Below are 6690 nucleotides of genomic sequence, written 5' to 3'. Positions count from 1 at the left end.
AAAAATGAACATGTGACTGTAAACAAGAAAGTGAAAGAAATACTTACACTAAATGGGACTTGAAATACTGTGATTTTCCCCAACTTCCCCCTCCAGCTGCTTTCTGAGTTCTTCTGTTTGTTCATATATGAAGCCGGGGTGAAAAATGAACACACAAAGCTTCAAATACAGCTTGTCTTTGTGGGGGTCTTGGTCTCCCATATTTTTATTGCCAGCGAACCTTAACTCTGACTAAACAAAGAGTCACCTGACTTCAGGCACTTTCAACAATGCCAAACTTTTGTTACTCTGTAAAAAAATTAACACATCAGAAAAATATGAAATATGGGTATTAATTTGGTAGTACAGTACAGCAGCGAGACCTAAACGGACAAATAAAAAGAAAAATAACCACACTGCCTCCTTATCATAATACAGTTGCTGTGCAAACATATAAGAAAAAAATCTTTCGTCATATCAAATCATCTTATACAAGAACACAAAAACAAAAATTACAAAATAGCTTTTAAAACAAAATAAAAGTTTCTTACCAACACATGCAATGACATCCAACACACGTGCTGCTCTCTCATTCCATGACCAACATTCCTAACATGGCAAAAACACAAAATATAGATTGTAATCACTATATTAAACAAAACTCAGTCATTATATAACAGGGTTGTTCTGATTGCTTTTTAAATAACTTAGGATGGTTGACAGTTTATTTCCTCACCATTGGCATGTGCAATCTTCCTCTTCCACAGTGCTTCCTGTCTGCTTCCTGGAATTATATTCCCATGAGCACCTTAAACAAGGAGAGCACCTCTACCAATACATCAATACACCAAAAGGCCCCCTGCTGTTCTCAATCAGGATTAACTCCTAGACTTGTCTCAGTAATATTAAATAAAGTGGATTTTGCAAACTATTTCTACACCAACCATTCAGTTTTTCCACCACCTTACAAATAATAACAGTTTAGAATAATTTTTGCTGTCCAGTCAGCATGGTCAGTGGATTGAGGCACCAACTTCTTGTCAGCCAGCGAAAAATGAACATCTTTCAAAACAACGTTTTATGCCCTGAAATTCCAAACATGCATATTTTTGCATACTTTATGTACAGTGTGTCTCCTTATATTAAGCTTGAAAATTCCACCGGCTGTGAAGCTGTGATGACCACAGTCATTTTAACCTACAGTGGGATTCAGTAATTCATCTCCAGCTGTACATATCAGCAAACCATTCATCTACTGGTGGCGTTCTATGGAAAATACAAGACAAGTCAGCTGAACAGTTCGCACTACCGTAAGATAAGATGTTCCTTTCCAAAGTCGGCTGTGCATGTCATTGATCTCATTAACGTTCACAATCCCTTTTTTGATTGATTTTACGGTGTCTGTGCTCTGAAAAGCTCTTCATGCAAAGCAGCTACATTAACCTCCTGAATCTTCACCCCAAAGCCAATCAGAATTGTCATTAATGATTTCCGCAGATACCTCCAAAATCCTTGACAGAAAATAGATGAAAAAATTATGAAGATATGAAAAAAAAAAAAAGTCAGTCTTGGCAAATGGTTACGATGATACTCGAATGACAAAACCTAAACTATATTTATGCACATTTAGACTACGATAAAAATGGTTATGGGAAACATTGGAGTGAAATTACAAAATAAAAATATGAAAGAGCTGCTTTCTCGCATCAAATGTGAACTCGGCATGCTCAGGTATTTAAAATGTCATTATTTTCCTCCAGATATGTTGAATTGGGGGGGGTGCAGGCTCTGCCTGATGTTTCCCTGCATTAGCTTTAGATATTAAATTTGTCTATATAAAAAGTCATCTATAGATATGTCAATATGACACACACAACCTATAAAATTGCAGAGCAAGGAACCATCCATTCAGTTTTAAAATGGGATGCGATTGTCATTTAGCTCCATGACAAACTTTAAATCTGCTGCATTGCCAAACTAAACCAAACTGAAGGAATGTTTCAGTGAAAACCAGTTTCATCTCATAAGATATAATGTTGTAATACTTATGAAGAGTGTTAAATAATACAGAATTATATGAGTTGAATAAGAGAAAGGAGGGAAGTGGATCACTGTCTGGAAAAAGTTTAATGAAAAATTTAAGTAAAAAATTTGTTTATTTACATTACATTGTTTAATACCCTGCTGCTAGATTGAATTAACAAGCCTTATCCAATCACACTAATGTGATGCTGTGACTTTCCATACTAAGGAAATTGCATTCTGATTGTGCTCCTCCAGTACATGTCCATTGGCCAAGAGTGGTATTTCAACTATTTGTGATTTTATCTATTAATATTTGATTAACCTGCCAGGGCTACCTTAGGCTGTCTGCTACTTAGTGAGCCATTAGCAGATATCCCAGTTCAGCAGTTCGTCTTTATCTCCTCACAGGTCACTTTAACTTTTACTTGAGAATATGTAGCTCTTGATATTGCATTGAAAACAAACTGCACTTCCACCACTGTAGCAATATAAAACCTAAAGAAAGCTTAGATGCGTTATTTGTCCTATAGGCACTATAGAATGATGGTCTTTGTTGTTGTTCTTAGCAGCCTGTGAAGTATGTGTGTTGTTACATACTTTGCCTAGCATAACTAAGTTGAGTAACTTTCATCAATGCAGAATTATTAATGCAGGGTGGAAATTTTGGCAGTCTGAGACAGAGTGGAACTTTAATGGCATTATAATATTTTAATGATCCATCCAAACAAATTCATGGAATGATCATGCTGGTCAAGTTAATCAAGTCGTCTGTAAATCATTTTTAGTTATGCAGTTAACCTCATTTTAAATTCATTCACTATCCTAACCGCTTAATCCGATGAAGGGTCACAGGGAAGCTGGAGTCTAACCCAGCTTTCTTTGGGCAAAAGGCAGATCCACCCTGAACAGCTCGCCAGTCCATCGCAGGGCCACACAGAGACAAAAAATCACTCACACTCACTCCAATGGGCAATTTAGAGTAACCGATTAATCTAGCATGCATGTCTTTGGACGGTGGGAGGGAGCCAGAGGACCCAGAGAAGGCCCACACATACATGGGGAGAGCATGCAAGCTCCACACGGAGGGCCTCGCCCGGCCAAGGATCGACCCATTTTGCATCCTAATAAGCAAAAACACATTGCAAACTATTCCCGCTTGTATTGGTATTTCTGTTTGCTGTTCATCCGCTAGGTTTCCGAGCTGTTGGCACAATGTCTCAAAAAAATAATGCTGTATTTGAAACTTTTGAATATTCTTGGATAACAGGATAACCTGAACTGTTGTGGTAGCTTACATTTTGCATAATGTGGGAGAGCAAACACTCATGATTCCAGGAGCAAATCTTAAAATCTGCTGGTTTGCCTTTTGATATTGCATAGAATGCCAAGGAAATGTCAAATTACTTCACACTCAGAAGTCCCATTTTAGACATTCTACACAATGGAACAGACAGTAGCTTAACAATGCAACCTACACCTGCGAAGTCCCCAGTGCATTTACTGAAATCAGAACAAATAGGTCATTGATGTGTATATATTGTATTAACTCCTCATTATGAAGAAACAAAGGTTCACTGGGTAACTAATAGCTGTCTGACTGACCGTTCTAACCTTCAAAGTAAATACCAAAGAAGATGTTGAAAATGTCATGAACTTTGTAGGAGTCTGAGGTAAAATAAACCTCTGCCACTCATCAGAAATTTCTAAAGGTTCACACTAAAATCCATTACCATGGGGTCCATTTACTTTTTTCATTTGATTTGATAAAAAGAAACAATGACTAGAGCTCCTTTAAAATCTATTCAAATCTATTGAAGTTCTACTGTGAATATGAGGCGTCCTAGAAACTCCAGTAAATGAAGGCGGCTGCAAAACACAATCACACATAAAGAGGAAAAATATATGAGAATCATTTATTTCCAGTAATTGAAATTTTTAGATGTAGCAGATATCTGCCTCTGCCTTGTCTCCTGCACTCTCTCCGATATGGTTTTCTCTGTTTGAGAAACAGATTGGAAGTATTTATATCGAGATATCTCCTTGTCCCTCTTAATGAGCCAAAGACACGGAGGATAATGAGGATGTTGCATTTCTCCAACGGACAATGAGAAAAGCAGACTTTCAGATGATGTGAAACTTGGCAGCCAGAAACCCCTCCAGAAGAAATCTCATTAAATACTAAAATGACATGCAAGCTAACCTCTATCTGCATCAATGCACCTTTTGAATATGTCATTGGTCCCCGGGGTTTTTCCTGTTACCGCCAATGTGCATCTTCAGGTACTCCAAGCTGTTTCTTTAAATGAAAATATGTAAAAAGAAAAAAAAAGAAGGAGAAGAAGAAAAAGGGAAATGATTTATTTCCACTGCAGATGCATTTCGGTGTGTTTTCTGGATGTATGTCTGCAATTTTCTCATGCTTGATGTAATACGAATTGCAAGGTCTGTGCCACACTAATGAAAAGTTTCCCATTAAAAAAGCTATGCATACTTGGTTAAAACCATCCACTATGTATGTAGACACACACACACCACTAACCCATGTAAAAACCTTTCCCCTCACCTCATTTTCTCTGGTCTGTTGAACATGCTTTACCTTCAGAAAGGTCAAATGCAGAACGGGTCTCCAGGCACACAGCCTGCTAATTAAGCAGTTGTGGTGGAAGATGTATACCAGCTTCTGGGATACTGCCAAGGTTGGTTGTTACCCTCTGGGGTAGCAAATCTATTGTTTTACATGTGAGCAAAGTGAAGATTTGCATGACATTGTTGTCTTGCAAAACATAAATAACTTAACCCTATATTCCACGTTGGGATGTTAGGGGGACATATGTTAAGAAAAGAGTCACAATCCAATCACAAGCTGTTTGAAAGTATGAATTTAAACCAGCATTTCACCACTATTTCCTGTTTATTTCAGCATTTTTGTACAATATTTGAAACGTATAAGACTTTAACACGAAGGTTTAAAGAATTTGGGTGTATTTTGTCTAAAGTTTCCATTTACATAAAACAATTTTTCAGGAAAAAAAAAAAAATCACAGGTCATGTTGTCATCAGCTGTGTTGTCAAAAGACAAAATGAATCTGTATCTAAGCTTTTCTCCAAGTAGCTACGTTTCTACTCAACCTCATCAGAGAAATCTGACCTAAAAACATTTTCATCTGAGTTTTACATTCGGATAAAATACTGACAGAACATGCGGAAATGTGAGCTAATCACATACTAAATGCAGGCTAATGAGTTCCAATCATAACTTTTTGTTGTTGTTTTAGCCTACATAAAACTCCCATGCTGTGCAGTAAGTGTACTTACACATTACTGGGAAAAAATGAACTGCATAGAAACATCATTTCTGAGAGATAGGGTTGCTCTGATGCTGCTCACATGTCTCTGTTAATCTGCAGAATGGTTGTCTTTTTCTTTTCTTTTTTTTCTTTTTATTCCAGTACCAGTTGCCAAGCAACTACAGAAGACTCCAAGATGTTGTTCGTCCAGATCATGAGACATTTGGGCATTCACCCCCTCAGTAAATGGTGAACTTTCAACTTTTGATTATTCTAATACAACAAACTCCTTCATGAACTTCAGTGATGCTTTTTGTCCGTTTTGGATGAAACAATCAGTTTGTCAGCTGTAGCTTTATTACAAGCACAAATATAGGAACGCAACGCAGTCTGTTTTCTGACAACAAATAATGAGCTTTCCCAAAATGTTTTGACCCAGATCCTCAAACAAATCTGGAGAAGTTATCTTGGTACCGAATTGTAATTTATGTTAGTAGATGATTTTTGTAACTCTTCCACCCTCCCACTGCTGCAATACCTACTCATTTAAATCACATTTTCTTCAGTAGAAATCAATTTGGAAGGCAAAGCATAACACGCAAACTGCTATGGAGGCTACTGTTTTGCAAGTCAAACAATTGTTAGGTGTGGGCAGAGAACTGTGCTCAGCCCACTGCCTTCTCTTTAAATGTGAGATCACAAATAAAGTCAGCTCACTGTGCAAGACTGCTCCCATGAGATCCCCGAAGGAAAAGAAGGGTATGTAATGATAACAGACCCTTGCCAAGACGCCTGATAAATCCGGCCGGTCTGAGTTGGTAACCCAGATAATTATGTGCTTACTCGACTGAGCAAATGTGCCTGGCAGCATGTTCAGGAGAGCAGAGCACAATAAGGAGCTTTGCAAAAATGACCAACACTCACCTAAACTTTCACCATTCACGCCTTTCGTGCTAAATCCCATAAGCCTTAGAATTAAATAGCAAAAGCTCCCACACAAGTTAAGTCCCAGCAGATGTTGGAAATGCATAGTACTAACTATATTTCCATCAGTCCTAATGGGTGAAATAAAAGAAAAAGCTAAAATAACAATGCCAATGCTATTGGTGAAAGTCAGTTAGGCACCTTATTTTCCTGTTTATCTCATACATTTGATATTAGAAAATATCTCTAATATATCGCCTCAATCTGCCCTGTGTGTATAAGTGTTTTTTATGCCTTAAGATACATGTTTTCATTCTCAAACTGTAAAAATAATGTAAATAACAGTTGAAGTGTCATTGGAGATTATTTAAAGATTTGAAAATATGTGTTTGCTTTGTGTGTTGATCAGTTCTGCATATATGTAACCAGGTGGTGGAAGAAAAGAACAGAATATGTGGTGTAGAAATAGTTTGTA

Source organism: Telmatherina bonti (genome assembly GCF_933228915.1).
Source record: "Telmatherina bonti genome assembly, chromosome: 14".
NCBI classification, from domain to species: Eukaryota; Metazoa; Chordata; class Actinopteri; order Atheriniformes; family Telmatherinidae; genus Telmatherina; species Telmatherina bonti.
This window is presented reverse-complemented; position numbering follows the sequence as displayed.